The sequence below is a fragment of the Rattus rattus genome, chromosome 2, assembly GCF_011064425.1.
Source record: "Rattus rattus isolate New Zealand chromosome 2, Rrattus_CSIRO_v1, whole genome shotgun sequence".
Lineage (NCBI taxonomy): Eukaryota > Metazoa > Chordata > Mammalia > Rodentia > Muridae > Rattus > Rattus rattus.
The window spans coordinates 64,663,512-64,685,189 of record NC_046155.1 but is presented as its reverse complement, the minus strand read 5'-3'; the positions used below and the strand labels follow the sequence as shown (position 1 = coordinate 64,685,189).

The 21,678-nt window shown below is 49.4% G+C and overlaps 1 protein-coding gene across 10 annotated transcripts in view; it reads right to left on the bottom strand.

Annotated features, from left to right (window-relative positions):
* Positions 1-21,678, bottom strand: part of Ebf3 (EBF transcription factor 3) — a 117,536-nt gene that overhangs the window by 68,556 nt on the left and 27,302 nt on the right. The window lies entirely within an intron of this gene.

The window sequence follows — 21,678 nt, the reverse complement described above, 5'->3', positions numbered from 1 at the left end:
TTGCAACATGTTCGTCTCCTACAGTTTCACAGCATTTCCAATACGGAATGACGCCTCTGCTCAGCGCCATGTATAGATCCCTTTAAACTGCCCCATCCTTCTAAGTGGATGTTTCCACCCCCACAAGGCTCTCCTTTTACTCCTATAGGGCAGTTGGAGGCTCAGTGGGAGTTGCCCAGGTGGCTCCTCCTCGAGCAGCTCTTGACTCTGTCTTGGAGCCTGGGATGGGTACCTAGTCCCCTTGGGTGAGGATGAAGGCACGGTCCTCCTCCCTAGGCTCAGCTACAAGCTCGTTGCTGGACACCACACACAGTTCATTGTTGCTGACAGTCAAGCGAAAGTTGGGCAAAGACAGAATGTGAACCAACATCAGACTCAAAGAAAGCAGACAGTTTGATTGAGGAGGGGGGAGGCTGGTATATCCTTGCCATAGTTACTGAAGCTTTTTCAATTCTGTCAACATGTCTAGTGTATATAATCTTAGGGTTTGATGTTCCTCTCATGCCATACCATGAGAAACTTGACAAATACCAGGGAAACAGAATTTCCCTTCTAGCCCAGCTCTATTACGCCTTTTCTCTGCTGCAGCGGGGGTGCTGCGCACAGCCCTGTGCTCTCAAAAACCCACCAGCGTGGCCAGAAATGAAATGATGGGAGTTGCTACAGTTCAAACTTATCCATACCTCTCACTTATGACATGATTGATTTTCCTTCAGCATGCTCAAATACGAGATTGTCTCCTTTCTTTTTCCAGTGTGGAAACAGCTAATGTATACAGCCTTGGCCTGCCACAGAAGGGGAAGCGGTTGACATGTAGAAGAACAACTGAAATGAATACGGATGAAATTTGAAAGTGCAATTTTCCATCTGTCAATCACCTTTCAAAGGGACCCGCTAACCACCAATCGGGAGACCCTTGGCGAGGGCGTCCCCATTTGTGGTGCTCCGTGAGACAGACCCTTTGGCCTCATTAATCAAGATATTAGCTGCTGATCAAAGTTTTGCACAGGTACTCTGTATCAGCTCCAGGTACTCAGGGATGTTTGATTACGTCCCTCCAGGTGCTATTGGTAATTTATATTTTTGAATGAAAACAAATGGTCTCCTCTTAACCAGAATTTGATTAGGTGGTGACAAAATCTATTTCTCCTGCTCTGGTGACGGCACACCACGGATTCCCCACCCCGAGTGGCCTCAGAAGACAATGTGAGGTACCTCTTGCATCAATAATACATGGTCACCCCAACCCTTCCCAGCCACAGCACCAAGACACCTCGAAATACAGCCAATTAAGGTTTATTTAATTATTAAGGTTGAATAAATAACAGCAAAACATGTTTAAAATCTTTCAGTTTCAGTCAATCATAATAAAAAATTAATGAGACTGGATAGAGAGCCATAAAAACTGATAGACTGCGATCGTGAATTATAAATTGGTATTGATTTTTTCCTTTGCAATAACACTCTCAGGTAATCGTACGTTGTCACATGTAAAGTGCACTTTTCTGGTTGAGACTAATATTAACTATCAAATATAGATGAGACGGAGGCATTTATGACACTTCAGATTTCACAAACAAAAAGCAAAAAATACAATTTGTGGAATAACAGCAGTGCTGAACAGAGAATCCTAGGGCGTTTATGGGAGCTGGCCGGGACCCCACTGAGCCGTGAATTCATAAGACACAGTTACCTTATTCTTTTCCTGTCATTTCTCCTCTGATATGTTACCTTGTTAGTATCACTAAGAAAAACATAAATATTTTTTATTATTTGTGAGGCTCATCCTGTCTTGCTTAATAGACAGGCCACATGGAGTTAAAGCCATATTATATGACCTGGTGCAGAAGTGATCATTCAAAAACCCAAAGCACATATTTTACACTGCCTGGCTTTATTAATTCTAAGCCCCCAAGAAATAGCGGACGGATTTTCCAGCTTTCTGTTTATTGAAGTAACATGGAAACAAATAAGACATTTCCCTAGGCTAGCTCAGATAAAGTGGACAATTACTATTGGCATTCCACATGTAAATATTTAACACTTCACAGCTAGTTTGCACCTAAATACCCATTAGATCTAGCTACAAGCCTAGACACCATCTCCCAGCAGAGCGACTTGGGCCGTCCTGGGCAATGGTTATCAGATTAGGGTGCACACAAATCTTGTTCTAAACAGAGCTAGAAGGAGTCTCAAGCAGGACAGGAGATATGCCTGAATGGGCGACGTCCTTGCCTGAGAGAAACAGACTCCACCAAGAAAATTCAGCTGAAGCCAGTACGGGGCTAAGGCCACGCCCCCTAGCCTGCTGGGTGAAACCCCTTCACTGCAGCTCCTCAGGTGCCTGGATCAGAATTCCTTCATTTGGGAAGAGACTGGAGAGACATAGTAGCCGTGGCAGCTATGAACACACAGGCCTGCCTGAGTTCTTCTTATAGCTACCTGGCACACAAAACAAACTCCAAGATACACAAGGCCGCCATCCCTGTAGGCTGGAAGCACAGTGGTTTACAGCCAATACATGTGACCCACAGGGCAACTCTGCAGATCCAGAGCAATGCAACGGTCTCTTTAAGTACTCTCCTTCAATATAAACTAAAGGTATATGTTTAATACATAAAATACAGCCAGAGTTAAAAACACAGCTGTTACCAGCCCACTCTGATCTTACAGACAGATGGTTAAAATTTTCTTTCTAAATTAAAAGTTTCTCTGTTCCTTTGTGGGCACATGGAACTCGAAAATGAATGGGCCAGTGTTGCTTCACCTAGAGGGAACTTTTTCACCCCCTGACCTTCCCAGGACTGGGAAACACTACTGCCTGGAACCCGTGTGCCTTCCCACAAATTTCCTGGTTGTTGAGACCAGACATCGACAGGGCTGCCCCCTGTGCACCAGCCTCTGTTAGGAAGCAAATCCCAGACTCGGCAGCAGCAAGGTCCCAGCCTCCCACCTCGCTGCGGGAGATTCACACCGGCAGGTCACCGTGGTCCTCCTCAGGGTGTACACACCCGGGATCACTGAAAGAGCCTGTGACCACTTCTCAGCAACTCTCGTTGCCTCTCCAGGAACTCCCCACTCTGATACTACCTCTGGATTCTGAGAAAAGGGCACAGTCCTGGGCAGACATGATGCCTAGAAGCAGAAGCCCTTGGGTGGGGCATACCATTCTCAGGAAGGCCCACTGAAGCAGTAACCAGCCCTTAAAACTCAGCCCAAGAACTACCACGCAAACTCTGAGGCCCAGCCTGGAAGGCATGACACAGGAGTGTGACCCAAAGTAGCTGGTGGCCAAACAGAGCTGGGCACACAGGGCACTGACTGATATCCTCTCCAAGTCTTCAAGCCCCTGCACCAGCTGGTGACTCTCCATGACACCATAAGGTATCAGGAACTGTGGGTCCTAAAGGACCCGAAGCGCCCACCCCTGGGCTCAGAGCCTCGGAGCCCAGCTCCCAGCCCTTCCCTCACAGCACTGACCTCTGCGCTCTGGAAACAATTACTCCTGGAAGGCCTGTCAATATCATTATTTTTACAAGAAATCAATACGCCTCACAAAGTTAATGGGGGATTCAGGCAGGGAGCATTTACCTCCTCACTGTCAGGGCTCCGGCTCTGCTCAGCGCCGATGACAGATCCGCCGGCACCAGCAGACAGTGAACAAGCACGGAGGAGCCAGCGCGGCAGGCAGGCGTGGAGGCCGGCAGCGGTATGTGCTAATGAGCCGCCCGGGGCTGGGCCACGTGGGCCATAGGGCCAGGGGCCACTCGGGCAGACACCCCAGCACTCTGCCCAAATGAGGCCTGGGTTCCTTCTGCCCAGGGAATCTGAGCCTTCAATTGCTTGACACAGTTTCCTCATACACACACACACACACACACACACACACACACACACACACACACACGGAGAGACAGACAGACAGACAGACAGAGAGAGAGAGAGAGAGAGACAGAGAGAGAGAGAGAGAGAGAGAGAGAGAGAGAGAGAGAGAGAGACCTTATGAATGTTCAGCCCCCTAAGCTAGTGGCGAGCCTAGCAGAAGAATGTCAACAGCCTTACTTACCTTAAACGAAAGGGGGTTGCTTCTGCCTATCCAACTCATCACACTCACAGAGTGCAGAAGTAAAATGAATTGTAATCACACACATGTGTGTGCACATACACACATCTATTCAGGTATATTCGTTCATAAATGGCTCAAAAATAGCTGCCCCGATAATCCGAAGGCTCAACTCAGAAGGAATCCTAAACCATCCTCCCAGCAGCAGTCAACAGATACATACCAAATCTCAGTGAAAAGTTCTTCAAGCATCAATGCCAGGCCCTGTGTTTTCCTCATTAACCTGCGAGATTACTTACTCCATCTCTGCTTCCTGTGGACTCTCAGCTGCCCCCGACAGACCTTTGCCTCCCCCAAGCCACAGTTATGTGACTACACTAGAAATTCAAGTTACATAGATATCCAAGGTATAGGACTTCAGTTTGTTCCACTGAAAACTAACATCCACACACCACCCCAAAATCCTTCCCAGGCCCCCAGCCCTTCTGCTTGGCAGCAGTCCTGTCTGCAAGCTGCCCCCTGTGTGCTCATGTGGTCCAAAGGGAAGGCTTCCCAGTGTATACTTACTGCTGCAGCTCAGCGCATCCACTCCTGGGGCCTAGGGTCCAGCCGGGCTGCAGCCAAAGCTGCTAACAGAATGGATTCACCCACGCAGAGCTCAGCTGCAGACTCAGGGCCCACAGCCAGCCACAAACACATCATCGCAGGCATCGTCATCCCCTGCCCACTCCTCTAGCTCCCACAACTGCACTCTAGGTCACTCTGCAGGGCACGGGAAAGCAGGATCAAGCCTGTGCAGCAGAATCTTGTGCTGCTAGCACGCCTCATAGCAGTGACTGCAGAGCCCTGGTCATAAAGGCCCTCCAACTACAGGCTGAAGAAGGTTGGGGCCAACCAAGACACCATAACTCAAGAGCTGTAGATGAAGCCAGAGGGACATTCCCCATGTTCTAACCAGCAAAAGGCCCTGGAGAGCAAGCAGGAAGGAAGCCACAAACCCCTCTGTACTGCAGAGCACCTTCCGAATTCTCTGCTTGACTCACTCAGCAGGTATCCTAAATGCCCCTCTCTTAACTTGCTCTCCGAGGCTCTGCCTCCACAGCCCTCCCAACACTGTCTTCCAATTCATTCCTTCTCCCACTAATATCCATTTCAACCCCCATGTGACCTAGGAGCCCCATAGCTGGGGGTCAAGTCAGCAAGGTCATCAGGAGAAAGTGGCCTACACAGCTACTCCAGCCTCCATGATGGAAATGGAGACTCCAGGGGCAGAGCTCATGGCAGGCAAGGGTCAGGAGGGATGGTCAGCAAGCTTCGTGAACAAACCATTCGTGCCAAAGTCCACCACAGCAAAGAGAGAAAATAGGGCCCCCCTGATGGCGTAGGAGGACATGGGGACCATACACAGCTCCTACAACAAATGTAGGGCCATGGAACCAACCCCACCCACAGGGGTGACACTCATGGTCAAACAGGAACTGTGAACAAACAAAAATAGCTGGATTTCAAGACGGCCTCCCTAAAGCAGGCCATGGTTCTTCCCAGAGAAGCCCTTGGTTCAGTATGGCAGTAAGTTCAGAACTCCCAGAATGTGTGTCTGCCCACATGAGTGGATGAATAAATAAAAAGGGCTCCAACCAGGTGTGGGGGAGGGGTGGCTGCTGCTCAGAAAGCTCCCCATGTGGTACCAAGCCATAAGGGACAGACACAGAACATGCCCAGTACTGTGCTCTCTACTCCTTGGTTTCAACATGGAGGGAGACACAGGTCTTGATGGGAGGATGGGCATGCTCCCAGCCCTGCGGAAATCTCTGAAACTCTGTCTCCCTGCTATCAACAGCGTGGAATTTACACTGGTCCTTACACCACTACCAAGCTCTTCACAGCTTCTCGGTGCCTTAATGCAAACCATATGCAGAGCCCCCTCCTCAGCCCAGGCTCCAGCAGCTGCCCTCTGATTGGTTCCTGCAGGATGGGAAACCAAGGTCTCAGAGGGGAAAAAACAACAAACAGATCTCTTGTCTACCAAGCAGAACTCAAAACATTGCTCATGTATTCTCAGCTTCTCTAGAAGCAGCGGGCTGTTTAAAAAAAAAAAAAAAGTACCTGGCCCAAATTGAGCATTTGCTTGACATGATGGAAAAGCGGGTGCTGTTTTCTGTTATATTGCCCCTATTCTACATCGACAAGAATATATTTTTCCCTGTTCCCAGCTGATTTCACAGTAGTGAACTCCGTTTATGAATTATCTGACACATTTCTTGCAATTCTTCTGACAACAGTGCTCAGTGGAAATTTCAAGGCCCCTCTCTTCTGACAAGTAGAAATATCAATATTTGAATAAATTGTGGATTTTAAACTTCTCACTCTGATGCGCCACGGCGAGGAAGACTGAATTCTTCTTTTACCGGGTCTAATCCCCCTGAGCCTCAGGAAGAAATCTGTACGCAGCGTTTCATTACAGGAGAGCAGTACTGAGTGACATTTGAAACACACATCCAAGTCGCCCTGATGAAGTTTACTCCCATCCAGCAACAAATAGCAGCTGGGTATTCCCACTTCTTGGGCAGAGATCGGCACAGGCTTGGTGTCTGGACAAAAAGAGCCGAAATGTGGATCTGCAAATTGACAGGCCAATCTTTAAACAAATGTGTTTCTTAGAGGGGAGAACACAGCTTTGTTCGAGCTAAGCATTTTTCTTTTGCCTGACAGAAACATTCTGGGCCTGATTAGAAGGCCCTTGTTAGGGTCCGTCTCAGACACTGTGACTCCACGTTTTAACAAGCATGCAAAGATAACAACACATTGTCATTACCATCTCCGGTGGCTCCTTGTGTGCCTTTTGGCACTTGCACACATATCTTCTGGAGGTTCACACACAGTTGCATGCCTGATGCAGGGCCCAGCACCAGCTCTAGAGATCTCTACATGGGATCTTGTGGAAGACCAGCGTGGAGAGGCTGAGGTGAGCATGCACCCTTAATAGCCGTCCCTTCCTCTCTTGGATGAATAAACATACGGTTTATTGCTGCAGCCATACGTGGTCCTAAGCAACATGATGGATGGTCTAGTATTTCCGAGGGAACAGTCAGCAGGGCTGCTGCCTGTAAACCTGCCCTGAGGGCCCTGATGCACGGACCTCCTGCACCCAGAGAGCTGCAGTTCCCTGAGACAGATCCTTCATAAAGACAAGTAGCATCACAAAAGCCAGAGAACCCCAAGGCATGCTGGGAGTGCAGGCTGTCACCTGTGGGGGAAGTGGGGCTTTGGTGGTCTGTGAATGGGGTCCCCTAAGTAGGGTCAGCACAGTATAGGTAACTCTGGCACTGTAGGCAGCTGTAGCTTGAAGACTCAGTCTCCTCACCTGTACAGAAGCAGGAATGTGGCCAACTTTCAGGGTACACAGGTGTCCTGGGCCTGTCCACGGTGGACACAACAAAACCAGGAGCTGTCTGTTTCTAAAATCCTAGACTCTTTCTGTAATGTGGACCTTTGGGGCTTCCAGACTAGGCTCACACTCACCCACCCATGTCTGGTCTGCAGGCATGGAAATGCCACCAGAAAATCATGGGTCCATGATTATGGCTTCATTGTATTTGTATACAGAGGGGAGAGCCTGGCATCTAACATTCAAGAACTCAGCCTGTCTCAAAATTTCTTGTGGGGCTGAGAGTCCAAGGATTGACACATGGAAGTCTATGCTAAGGTGAAGACTACTAGGTCCAGGTAGAAGGACTGTTGCTCTGACTGGAGGAGGCGGAGGCAAGCAGACTCTTAGATGCTCCATACAGCAATACCTGATTCTCCCTTGGGTTGAGCAGGGTTGCCTGATGATACGGTGGCTTCCAGGATGATGGTCCCCAGAATGGAATCCTAATGACTAGACTAGACAGAGGAGGTGAGTGAAGGCCAGTCTCCCTGTTAACAGTCATGACTGCAAGGGGCTTCTCAAAGACTGCACAACATCACAGAACTACGTGGTGAAACCCAGAAGTCAAGGACCAGAAGGCAGAAGTGAAGGAAGAGGGACAAAAATCACAGTCTCCAGCCACACCTAACAAGGTTGGCACTTTCTTCTGGGGCACAAGGATGGGGTCACTCCAAAAGGAAGTCAGCTTTTGCTCCTCTGAAGGTCCCAATTTGAATGAGGCATCCCTTCTTCTGAGCTCACAGTAAGGACTCGGGAATTATTGTCCAAGCACACATCATCCAGGGAGGCCCCTGCGGGCATGGCCAACCCTGACCTCTGACCATAAGGCATCAGTCTCCCTATAGCCTCTCCCACCAAAGAGATGCCACATGAAGAGAGGCCGATTCATTGATCAAGGAAGAGCCCAGAGTCACCCAGCCATCTTATCTGATCTGGGAAGGCTAGCAGTTAACACTGGAAACTCGAGAAGAGGAGCAGAGAACAGGCAGAGACTAAGTTGAGGACTCAGCTATCACCTGTGAAGCCAGAACAGCACTGCAAGGCTGTTGGGTGGAGCTCCTGACAAAAGCTTCGGGAATGCACCCTCTGGGCCATGGCTGCAGCAGAGATCAAGTGCCTTCCTTCCCCAGGTGCTCACCAACAGCCCCAAGTCAGGGGAAGGAGAAGAGGGGCATTTGCCCATCTGCCCAACAGAGTTATGAGATGCCTGTTGTCTGCCAGAGGCACTGAGACAGGAGAATCTAGGATTTAAGGGTCCAGAGACTAAGGCCTGGAGAGCAGGGAGTGCTAAACAGATGCAGAGAGGAGAAGAAGCCTGACTGATGAAGCCGCTGTTACTCAGAAGAAAGGATACTCGCTGAGCAGTCAGAATTTAGAACATACACAGTAACAGCCAACACACCACACATTCTCTCTCTCTCTCTCTCTCTCTCTCTCTCTCTCTCTCTCTCTCTCACACACACACACACACACACACACACACACACACACACACACACACACACACCGGGGGGGGGGGCACGGTAACCAAGAAGAGACAAGTGGAACTGGGAAGTCAGTTGGGGAGCCCGTTTGTCCGGGTGTGACGTTCCGTGAAGTTTGTTCTAACGAGCGAGAGCCCAGACATCCATGCTGGGAGCACACGGCAGCTGAGAGTGGAAAAGCTGTGCCCACAGATGGCCGAGCATTTGGAGAGAAGCACAATATTTTATCTAAATACCCAAATACAAACACAGGATGGCCCACATACAACCACCTGAAAGTGCTGGCGGCAGCTTGCTCCATTCCCGCCTTGTCTACCAATGTATAAAGATGAGAGGGGACCAGAAAGGATGGGAGTTTCCTCCCTCTGGGGATCTGGCACCTTCTGGGGTGAGCAGAGGCAGATGGCTGCCAGGGAAGCAGGAGAAGGGGGTTAATTCCTTATTCTACACAGCTATTTCAAATTGAGAGTTGGGAATAGTATCTACAGAATAAGTTTTAAAAGATCATCCCATTTTTCAGATGTAGGATACAAAACTCAGGGAGAGATGAGGGGACACAGAGGGGCTTATATAAAGGAAGGAGAGGCTAGTGTGGTGCACCTGGGGCCAGTCCAGGACAGGAGCCACAGCCCGGTCCTCTCTGATTTCCATACTTAGGAAAGCCAAGGCGAAGAGCAGCCTGAGGTCTGCAGCACATATGGATGCCCAGGCTGAGAGCATATTCAGCCCCCTGCACGTTCCTCAGCTCAGGGCCAGACCCTTTCCCTGAGGCAGCCTCAGGCTCTTTATCTTTGAAGTAGGAATGCTGTTCTTCTCTCTGCCCAGTTCCTATATTCAGTAAACACTAAACACAGCGCAGACACACAAAGGAAGTGCATTCAGTAAGCACTAAACACAGCAATACATAGGAAATGCATTTCCCCCCACCCCACCCCCAGTCTGCCCTATGCATGTGAACCCAGTACTGTATGCTTGTCAGAAACAAATGCAGGCTGGGGATGTGGCTCAATGACAGAGAACTTGGCTAGCAGGTATGAGAACCTGGGTTCGATCCCTATCACTAGGTATAGCAAAGAAAGCAAACCAGAGAAGCCTGCCACTATCACATTAAAAATCCTGTGTCTCTGGCCTTGTTCAAGAACTCAGGTGCAGCTGTTTAGTGGGTAAGAAAAAAATACCTGCGTTGACTCAGAGGGGCAGCAAGGGTATAGTAGCTTAAGTTTCCCCCACTCAGGGGCCAGCAGAGGAGGCTTCACACAGAGCTACCATCCCAACTCTAAGGCAAAGCTCAGGGCATGGCCACTGAGAGCCTCCACAGTGTGCTGCTTGCTGGCTAACAGAATCTCCTCCAAACACTAGATCTCAGGGTCTCATCTGGAAAGAGGTCAGCACAGCTCAAGCCCTTCTGAGAGGCAAAACAAGTAAGGAGTCCAGGGGTGGGGGCTGAGGGAGCTGCCACCACAGGGAAGAATAACATCCCTGTCAGGCAAGAGCTGGGTTCTTGTCACCTCAGATCCACATCCAGGCCAGATGGTTAGCAGGGGTGGGGGGAGGGGATCTAGATATTCCAGAAGAAACATCATCCCACTACCATTCATTACAATAGTGAAGACCCCAAGAACGAAAACACGGCTACTCTCTATCAATTAAAGGAGGGCAGACAAGAGGTGTAGAGAAGCAGAGGCAGGAAGATTTTCATGAGTTCAAGGCCAGCCTGGTCTACATAGAGAGTTCCAGGACAGCCAGAGTTTCAGAGTGAGACCCTGCATGAAAAAGAGAAAGAACAAGAAAGGAGGAGGAGGAGGAGGAAGAGGTGGAGGAGGAGGAGGAAGAGGTGGAGGAGGAGGAGGAAGAGGTGGAGGAGGAGGAAGAGCACACAAACAAGATACAATGTGAGAGGCACAGACCTCGTGTATGTCGAGTGGTCATTTAGTTAACACAAAGGCCACTAAAGAGCAACAAAGGTGCTCGGGGGCAGCTCCCTCAGCCAAGTGTTTTTGGATCTGAGTTTGATCTCTAGAACCCACATTTAAAAGCCAATCAGGTTGGCATGTGCTTATATTATCAGCACAGAGATGGGCAGATCCTTCAGGCGCACTGGCCAATTGGGCTAGCCTGCTGGGTATGCTCCAGGGCAAGGAGAGATCTTATCTCAAAAATAACGTGGGCAGCACTTCTGAGGAACAACACTAGAGAATGTTCTCTGGCTTCTACACACACACACACACACACACACACACACACACACACACACACACACACACACAGGTTCACACATACATACACAGGATTGACTTGAGCACGCTCCTAGAGGGTATAAGATCTGTTGTCGGTGAGAACACCTTTAATTAGCTGGAGAGTGGGCAGGGAGTACTAGTGGGGTTGGTGAGACCAGAATCCAAGCAGCCAGCCTGGATTGACCACCTTCTATCTCTATCCCCAGCCCAAGGGAGAGGAGGAGCCATCAGAGAGGGACCTAACATACAGCAGAACAGACACACTTTTATCTTCAAGCCTACTTCATCATGGGATGTAGAAACTTGGAATTACCCCATTACAGCATATCTGAGGCCCAGGGTTCCATTATATTTCAGAGACAAATCCTGACAAATTTTTCTCAAGCAACCATGTTTCGGCTTGTGTCCTCAAAAGATCTAGTTTGGGTCCAGGGGTTCAAGACTAGACTCCATCTGCTATGTACCCCACTCACGCTTTAAGATGAAAGCAAGTTAGAGAAGTCAAATCTTCATAAAGCCTGAGGTCTATTCAGGCACCAAGAAAGTTCTAAGAAAAAGTCAGAGCTAGAGAATGATCAAAAAGTTAAGTGAGGAGAAAATGACCAAGTGGCCATTTCTGCTTTCTTCAGCTTAGCCACTCCCAACCTCCCTATATGGAATTGTTCACGGGTAATACAGTCAGGATTAGAACCATCATGAGGAAAGCCCATATGGGTTGCCACATACAGGCTGGGTTTCATATCTCGCTGACTGGCTTCTAGGACCTGACCACAGTAACCTCCTTGGGTGAGGAATGGGTGGGCAGAAACCCTTGGTATACACACATAGAGACCTGTTCATTTCTCATCCCTTTGGCCCAGTACCATGGATATGCAATCCTTGCTTACAGAAGGCAGTCAATAAATGCTTGACGGAGGCTTAAGGTGACTGACTTCCATATACCTTTCCAGGTAACAGATGTGCCAGGTTTCTGCCCCTCGGAGTCAGCATGCTCGAGGCAGGGAAGGGCAGATATGAGGCCGACATGCAAATGAAGGCACATACTGTGCTCAGGGGAGAGTAAAGCCTTGTATTCCGAGAAGACTGAAATGCTACGGCACTGGGAGCATTGTGATTTGGGACTGAATTCTAGAAGACGCAATATCTGAGCTGAGCTCCAGAGTCAGATTAAGAAGTATGTAGAACAGAAAAAAGAGGTTGTCAGTGAAGAGACATCCCAGGACAGCTCTATGGAGAGAGCCCTGTGGAGGGGGCCAGGTGGAAAGGGTCATCTCTCTGCACCTATAAGAGCCATTGCAGAAGCCTGAGGAACATCCCAGCACTAGGCCTGTGTTTCAAGGGGTGGGTCACTTCTAGCATTCTCCAGGTATAGGAGTCCTGAGGTGTACCCCAGGATTGGCTTAGGGCTGACTGGACAGTGTGCCTACTCTGTGAGGCAGTGGCTGAGTATTGTGACCTGAGAGCCCACATAGAGTCAGGCATGTGGGCACCCAATAAATACTGCTGGATGAGCAAAAAGAGCAGAAGAGAAGCCTAAAACACACCACTGAGGCCTGCAGCTGTATATCCCAAGAGGCAAACATCTGCAGGAAGGGACCTGGCCCCACACAGGGAAAACACTGTGTCCGCATGGCCAGGGGGCATTAAAAGCTCCTTAAGACTCAGATGGTGTGGATCAGTGATAGGACAGACTCACAATCAGCTGCCCTGAAATGCCACTAGTTCTATGGAGTAAGAAAAAGTAATGGGGGATGGGGAGCAGGGGGACAAACAATCACAGCCCAGATTATTAAAATTCGAAGAACACTGGAAAGTCATGCTTCTGAAAGCACAGGACTTCTGACTCCCACAGGGGAGCAGGAACCCCAAACTACTTACATGGCTTTAGAGAAGGGACATGTAAGCCGTAAGGGTCTTTGTTGGGCTGTCAGGTGTCCACTGACATTGTCACTACTGTCTGTGTGGCAGGGGCACCAGCCTACTATAAAGGAATTCTTGGACCTCCCAAAGCCTCTCCCATCTGTTTTTTCATCTTCAAAGTGAGAAGCCTCATTGCCCCCAGAAGGGGCTATGAGTCAACAAATGTGCTCTTGGAGTGAAGGGACAGGGAGGGGACGGCTTGGAAGATGGCAATGTGCTAAGGGATACACTCAAAGGTATCCTTTGCATGCAAAGGGCCAAGTCATGGTGGACTGATAGTACCACAGGAACAACAACAGAAAAGACAGTATCTTACTGTCAGAAGCAAGTGCTTGTGATCTCAATGGAAAGGGTCACCCTGTGCCTCTCCAGCAGAACACTGATGGGGCTAAGCTGGGCAGAGCAGGATGATGAGATATCGTCCCTGGTTGTCACTCACCAGATGCCAGCAGCAAACCCCCTCCATCATCTCAGGATCACAAGCTAGAAGGTCTCTGGGCATTACCAAATAGCAACTTAAGGACCGAGTTGACCAGAGTTGATCACCAAGCTTCCAGCACCCACTTGGCAGAGGACACCCCACATAAGGCCTGGCTGAGCCTGAGAAAATGGCCAAGGCCTCTCTACTGTACAAAGGGTGGCTGCCTTATCCAGGCCATTGGCTTCCCTTCTAGAGCTCCTGCTCAGTTCTTTTTCATCCCAGATGTGGAGCCCTAGTGGAGGAGCCTTGCATTCCAAGCACAGGCTGACTCCTCTGGGTACCAGGCTGGAGAGCATAGAATGGCTCTGACCACAGGCCATGACACATTGAAGAGCCTGACTGTGGCTGGCCACTTGTGGTGTGGGATCAGCACCCTCGAACACACAAGGCTTCAACGACCTACTGCCTGCCTTTCCAACTCCACAACGTTCTTCATCGCAGTCAGTACCCTTGCTCCACTCCTCTCTGGCCTGGCATGGGATCTAGGCTACTGACTCACTATGCCCTCACATACCAATGAAGGGAGGACTGGCAAGCCTGTCAGAGAACAGCTCTGGCTCCTGGACAGAGCAAGTGTGTGTGGTCTGAAGAGACACTTTCTGAATATCCCAAACTGCCCTGCATGCTCCCAACACAAGGCCATGACAGGCGGCTGGGGGAGTTCATGCCACCCCTTCCACACTGGATTGCATTGCTTCTGACCATAACTGTGGACACTTAGCTCCCTACTGCCGACATCAGACTCCTCCCTCTCCGCCCAGCCATGACCCTCCATGACCTCTTTCCTTGTCAGAGGTCAGCTGACTTTTGCTCATACGCAGGTTATGCCCAAGAGGTTGGATATGGGCCCTAAGCACAGACAAGCAGAAGCTTGTGGGACCAGGAGCCAAGTCTGCCACACCGCTTTGTGTCCGTGTGCCATCACATCTGACCTACTCACCCAGCATTTACATTTGTGTATGGATTTGAACTCTGCAGAAAGGAAGGGGAGGCCAGACACTTACATCTTGGCTCCTCCCAGGTCCTGTGGCCTCTGAAAGGTGAAGCGGAAAGACAGGAGTGGACTCTGCTTGTGTCCCCGTGCTGCCACCCAAGCAGAGCCAGCTGCAGCAGGACAATAATGCCCAAGCATGCCAGCTGGTGCTAGATCCTGCCAAGGGACCAGGCCCAGCACCATTCACTGTGCCTCTCGCACCAGCTTGGATCCCAGTGTGGGTCCAGGGGTTCCTGAGGCACCAGGAGTTGTCACATTTATAGCCAAAGAGACCAAGACCTGCAGGGCAGAGGGCTGAAGAGCACCTGGGGCAGTAAGGCTAGAAAAGAAAAGCAGGAGGAGCTCCTCTCTGCAGCCTGTAGACATGGAGGAGGGTCCCCAGTGGGCTTAGGCAAGATCACACTTGTCATGGGACAGGCAGTACACAGGCCTTTCCCCCTCCCTCGAGCCTGTAGGCAGCTGTCCCTACACCTTCTGGATCAGTGTCTCTATGAGCAACTGAGGGGCTGGAACATCATGGCCCAAACCTGCAGGCATGGATGAGAGGGGCTGGTCCAAGAACATCCTGTCGATAGCAACAGCAGAGGCTGGTTTTGTTTTGTACAAGAGCATCCCTGCCTGGCCATGCTTCATTCTGTGCCAGGGGCTGGTGTCACTGTGTCCAGCATGCTTCCTCCATGCCAGAAGCCTGTGCCACCCTGTCCACCATCCTCCTTCCATGCCAAGAGCCCAGGCTACCATGCTCCCCCCATGCCAAAACCCTGTGCCATTCTGTCAACCATGCTCCCTCCATGCTAGGGGCCCATTCCGCTGTGTCCAACTTCACTCCACTCCCTGCCAGGGCCCATGCCACCCTGTCAACCATGCTCTACTCAATGCCAGGGGCCAACACCATTCTGTCCCATAGGTAGATTAGTCAGTCTACTTATCCCTATTACACAAAGGACAAGACTCAGAGACCCTGAGAATTTAACTGCCCAAATCACATAGTAACTGATGGAGCACAATCCAGGTCCTGCATCACTATAAACTTCCTGATGCCATGCCATGAAGGGTCCACCAGATTCAGGGTGAGTGGTTCACTCACCGAGACCAGCTAGAACTGGGAAGGGGGTGACACCCTAAAGATGCATTTCAGATGAATGCTCCTTGGAGCTGCTAAATGCAACCATAGTCCACCGTGCAGCCAAGGGCCATGTGCTCTTTCCTCTCTTCTAGAGAGACCGTGAAGGGCCCACTCGGCAGCACGTGACCTACTCCTTTCCCCCAAGATCTAATGTGGGGACCAACGCTGAGCACAGATGCTCTCTCACACACATATTAATTATCAAAGTCATCTTCAAAAGGAACAACACTGGAGGACTCACCCTCCCTAGTCCCAGGATTTTCTAGCACACTACAACAATCATAAAGACAGATGTGCAGACCAGCGAGACAGAAAGAGAGCCCAGAAACAAACCCTCACTGTGTGGCCAAGTGACTGAAGTAACAGTGGGATGTCATTTGATGGGAAAGGGCATTGTTCATGAGTGCTGTGGGGAAACCGGATGCTCCCACCGAGGAAAGCACACACAAAGCCTAACTCCAGATAGACCCGAGGTCTAGATGGGAGATCTACCATAGTACAGCTCTTAAAGGAAAACATGGTTGGAGCTTAGGGTGCTGGCACCAGCAATGGTTTCTTGACTATGACTCCAAAGGCTGAGACAGTGAGACAAAAACGCCGAGGTTCCGGAAGACTTCCAAATTGTCAACACCAAGGCACACTAGTGTGTTCGTTAATTTCATGGGGCTGAAATGAAGTACTTGAGGCTACTAACGTATAAGGGGGAAAAGGTTGTTTTGGCTCATGGTTCTGAAAGTTCATGCCCCCCGTGGGCAGCACAATATTGGGAGCTGTGGCAATAGTAGCATATCACAGCAGGGCTGGGGTGGAGCAAAGACATCATGAGCCAAGATGCAGGGATAGCCTGAGAAACTGAGGCTCCGCTGTCCCCTTGAAGGCAATTCTCCGGATAACCAAAGTACCCCCTATTAGGCTCTACCTCCCAACAATGCCATCACCTCCCCACAGCGACATTCTATGGGACCAAATGTTCAACACGCGAACCTCCAGGAGTGATTCATCAAAAATAAGCATCTGCCCACAGAAGACATAGGCAGCTCAAAGGATGGAAGGAAACCTTTGTATCCAGTAAGAGATTCATAGCTAAAATATACAGAAAGTTCTAACAAAGCATGCCCACTGAAAATGGGACAGACCTTTAATTTCAGCAGTTGGGCAGTACAGACAGGTGAATCTCTACCAGTTCCATAGCAGCCTGGTCTACATAGTGAGTTCCGAGGCAGCTAGGGCTGTAAGTAAGGCCCTGTGTTTAATTTCAAAGAAGAGATGAGTGGAAGAGAAGGAGGGAAGGGGGGGATCAAAAAGACCTAAGCAAACATTTCTCCCAATTACATACACACTTGTCCAATGAGCACACGAAAAGCTACTGACAATCCCTGATCTCTAGGAAACGCCAATCAAAACTACAATGAGATACAACTTCCCACCTGTCGGAATGGTTATTGTTAAAAACAAAACATGGGAGAATGTTCAGAACAACTAGAATCCCTGGACATCATTGATGGAAACAAAATGCCTGATGTGGCCACTGCGGAAAACAGTGTGACAACTCTTCAAATAATTAAAAACGAGATTGCCACATGTCCCAGCCACTGAACTTCTACGGCTGTGCACAGAAGCACTAACAGGGGAGTTTGAAGCAGTGAGGCACCTATCCCACTGTGGCATTATTCACAAAAGCCAAAGGTCGCGCTGATGGCTGCTGGGACAAGTGGGATTGGGTATATCCAGGCGACGCAGTACTGTCCAGCCATGCCAAAAGACTGTCTGACACATGCTTCCGCAGAGAAGAAGTTTAAAGGCATTATGTCACCTGCTCCATTCACAGGAAGTCCCCAGTGTTGACAAACTCACCGAGACAAAAGTGTGGTCAGGACTACTGAGAGCTAGGGCAGAGATGGAGTGTCAGTGTTTGGAAGGAACGGCTCCACTTCTACCAGACGGAAGGGGGTCTGAGGGCACTGGTGCTGAAGGGCAAGACAGCGCATGTGCCTCACACTGAATGCCTGTTCACCAGCTAATGGCTACCTTCATGTCACCTGTATTTTACCGTGACAGAAATAGATGAGGAAAAAATAAGACAAAGGCCATTTTCCTAACAGCTTCTGGACAGATGTTTCCCCACACATACATCCCCTTCTCGAATTAAGGTGCTTAAGGAAAGTAGCCTGTGCCTCTATGCTAAGACATCGGTGGGATTCCAACCTACAGGGATAAACACAGCCTGAGACTAGGTCTCCAGGGAAGAGGCTGGACCAAAACCATCAGGCATGGCCACCAAGCAGAGGCTGGACCAAGAAAGATACAGGATAAATAAAAAGAAAATGAACCCATATTTCCTTCCAAGGAGGCTATGTGAACAAATGCTAAAGGGAAGAAAAAGGTTAGGGTTAGAGAGAGGGCTAGGGCTAGGGCTAGGGCTAGGGCTGGGGTTAGGGAGGAAAAGTGAGGTGCTTAGGGGACAGTCAGACAGCACTGGCTGCAGGAGAAGCACCTCACTCCAGGAGGTGCGTGAATGAAAACCAAGACGACAGGTAGAGCAGACATCATGGACTACCTGTCTAGTACTGCACAGAGACCACTGTCTGTCCATCTGTGTTCTGGGAGAGAAGCAGGAATCAACTGAGGATCCAAGGAAGGACACCCCAGTGCAGGACTTCTCCTAGCTCTGAGACACAGCCCCTGGATCACTGAGACTGGGGAATGCCACCAAAGACAAGAGACAACCAGAAGCACCTTAATGAAGCTTGACCAGGCAAAGACAGTAAGTTCCGATTTTCACTGTGTGAGAACTGTCCCAACTAATTGGCCCTACAACATGGGTTTCCTAGCTTCAGCCACACAGCAGCTACTCTGGCTTCATGACTTTTTTAAAAAAATAAAAACTTTAATTTGTTCATTTAGAATGAGTGTGTGTGTGTGTGTGTGTGTGTGTGTGTGTGTGTGTGTGTGTGTGTGTGTAGGAGAAAGAGAGGGACGATAGACAGACAGACAGACAGAGACAGACTATGTGATGTATGAAGGTCAGAGGACAACTTGAAGGAGTTGGTTCTCTCTTTCCCAGGGGTTGAACTCAATCGTCAGGATTGGTGGAAAGTGCTTCTACCTGCCGAGCCATCTTGCTGGCCCTGGTTTTATACATTTTTGAAGTGGAAAGTGGAATCGACATATTTCTAAGTTGCACTGGATGAACAAAAGTTCTTGGTCCCTATAACACTATGAAGTTAGAGACAGGTGTGTCAGAGCATTCCTCACACAGTTTCTATCCACCTCCCTCTGCGAGGGCACAGAGACCGTGGGCTGAGGGTCCTCCCTGCTGTATCGTCCCTTCACCTGCCTTAGGGATTTCCAGGTGGCCACACTCAAGGAAGGACAGGAGATCTCTCTTGTCTGACAGCCTTGCTGCACATGCTGACAGGGACTACCTCCAGAACCTAGAGATTAGGCATTATCTTTCTGGTCTCTATGTGTTTGGATCCAACACATCTCCTCTGACACCTGAGGATAGTCACCACTCCATGTGCCTGGCTGCCAAACCATTAGGAGAAGTGTGAGATAGAGAGGCCATGGTGGGCCGTCCTACATTGTGTGACACACTCACAGTCCACTATGGGTAGTGGCTGAGGAAGGATTCGGCAGGGCTGTGATTTCTGTTTTCACACCATCATGTGTGCACAATCATGTGCCTTTGGACAGCTTGAGACCTGCAGCCCGAGGCTCCATTGTGTCAGCTTTCCTGACTCCCACTAACTCTGTGACCAGAAATAGAGAGAAGCAGAGGAACTCTTCTCATCCAGAGCAATTCCATCTTGTCTGCAAATTAATGCTCTCCTAGCACAGGGCAGGCATGATGCCACAACAGAGGCTTGCTCACAATGCTAGCCCACATGCGACAAGCTGAGTCACTGAAACAGTGGGCAGTGAGGACAGTAATGCTCACTGGAATGCTGCTGTGTAGTGCAGAAACTTCCTGAAAATGCCAACAGCATACAGAGACAGTGAAGCTGACCTGTGGCTATCCCTTTTCTGTCTTTTCAACAAAAGCTGGAGCATGCGCTCTGTGCATTTTCCCATCCTTCCCATTTAACTTCGCGTAATAAGAATACTACCAGTTTATTCAACAGCAGCCCTTCCTAACTTCTGCAAGGCCACCCTTCTTAACTGACTTCACTACTTTTTCAGTGACAAAACACGGCCACTGGTTCTTCAGAGAGACTTCAGAACCTGAGTCATGATGGTTTCAGAGGAGGCCTTCTCTTTGGCCTCAGGTAAATGCTGGTCTCTTCTGTGATCTTCTATCTCTTGCTGATTTAACTTTTATTTATATCTTTTTTAGCCTGTGGAATTCATAGTAAATATTACTAACTGAGGAATTAGGAGTTCTGTGAGCCTTGTGTACCTCCCCTAGCAGGGTCTGAACAAAGGGTCCCTTACGTTGTGCCCAGGGACATCATAAAGACGAGGTCTGTCCCTTAAGAACCCTTTTGGTGCAAACTCTGCCAAGGTGAATAGGAGATCATAGACATGTTCAGGCCTGTGTAAACATTTGTAGGTGAGGACCCTGCTTAATAATACAACGTGGGGACATGCTGATGAGCTGTTAATATGGGTAAGGTGGGAATTGAATGAGAAGCAGAGATTCAAATCACCAGCATGCCTGTGTAGTGGACACCAGGCCCATTCTGAGAGAGCTATCAAGCCTGACACTGGGTACCATGTTTATACCATGAAAAACACAAAATGCACAGATACACAATTTAGGGGTTTGCATTTTAACTTGGGGTACTGTTGTCTGTTCTGACTGAAGAAAAGGTGTTACTGTTAAGATGTCATGAATATCAGAGCCCACAGAAGAACAATGGGTGCCCTTATGTCTTGGGGATACTTTGAGCGGGAGATCACTGTGGGAACAACAGAGGCATCGTCCGGATCCAAGTATGTTTGGTGTTACACCTTGAGATCAGGTGATGGTCTTAGTGTTATCATGAGGCTCTGCCAGGCATGCAACAGATCCTGAGGGACATAGGGGACAAAGCACAATGTAATCGTGTGACCTGAAAATAGTCATTCCATTTTGAAAAGTGTTTTCTAAGTGTCCATTGCCCAACCTCAAACTTCACTGTCTGGGTCTTCCAGTGAGTTTCCTGCTAAGCAAGTCCAGGGTCTGATCCGATGTCCAAGAACAGTTTTAAATGGAGCCATTCCCTTCCTGCACCCCCACCTCTGGGGACAGAACCAGTTTCCATCCTCTGACGTGTTCAAAGCATGCAAGGTACATTCTGTTGCTTTTACGATACTGACTACAGCTCTGATCTCTTTGTACCTTCTTCATACTGACTCATGCAAGGTCACAGAGACCCTTATGACCCTCAGGATGTATGGTAACAGCCATCCATGGGCAAAGAGCAGGCTCTGTCCCTCTCTCTGGGTGCTAAAACAAAGCAGGACGAGCATTTATTAGACCCAGAGGGTCAGAGTGAAGCGCTGTGGGATGTGGGCAGGAGCTCTCCCACACACTGGGGAAGTCCTCTGACTTTCCAAGCAATCTCTGGAAAGCAGAAGGCATTATTCCAATTTTCCTAACAAAGATGGATAGACACTAAGACAGAGGCCTTAGTGGATAACCCAGTCTTCACTGCAAGCATTTTCTGCAAAAAAAATATAATGGAGAAAAAATGCAAGAAGAAAGGCCCATGGCTTGGAAGACAATCCCCAAGCTCCATCCCTGGCCCACAGTCGGCCTCTGCCTAAGCAAGGCCACCAGAGTCCCTGGCTTGTTGTGGGGAGGAGCGTTTCTCCTCCCCACACCAGAGCTGCCACAGATCTGATAGCACCACTCCAAGATCGATGGCTGCTCTCAGAAGAACACGAGGGCCACTCTCACAGCTGTGTTTATCTGTCGCCTTCACAGTTTATTCCATTGCCTGAAAGATCAATACGTCA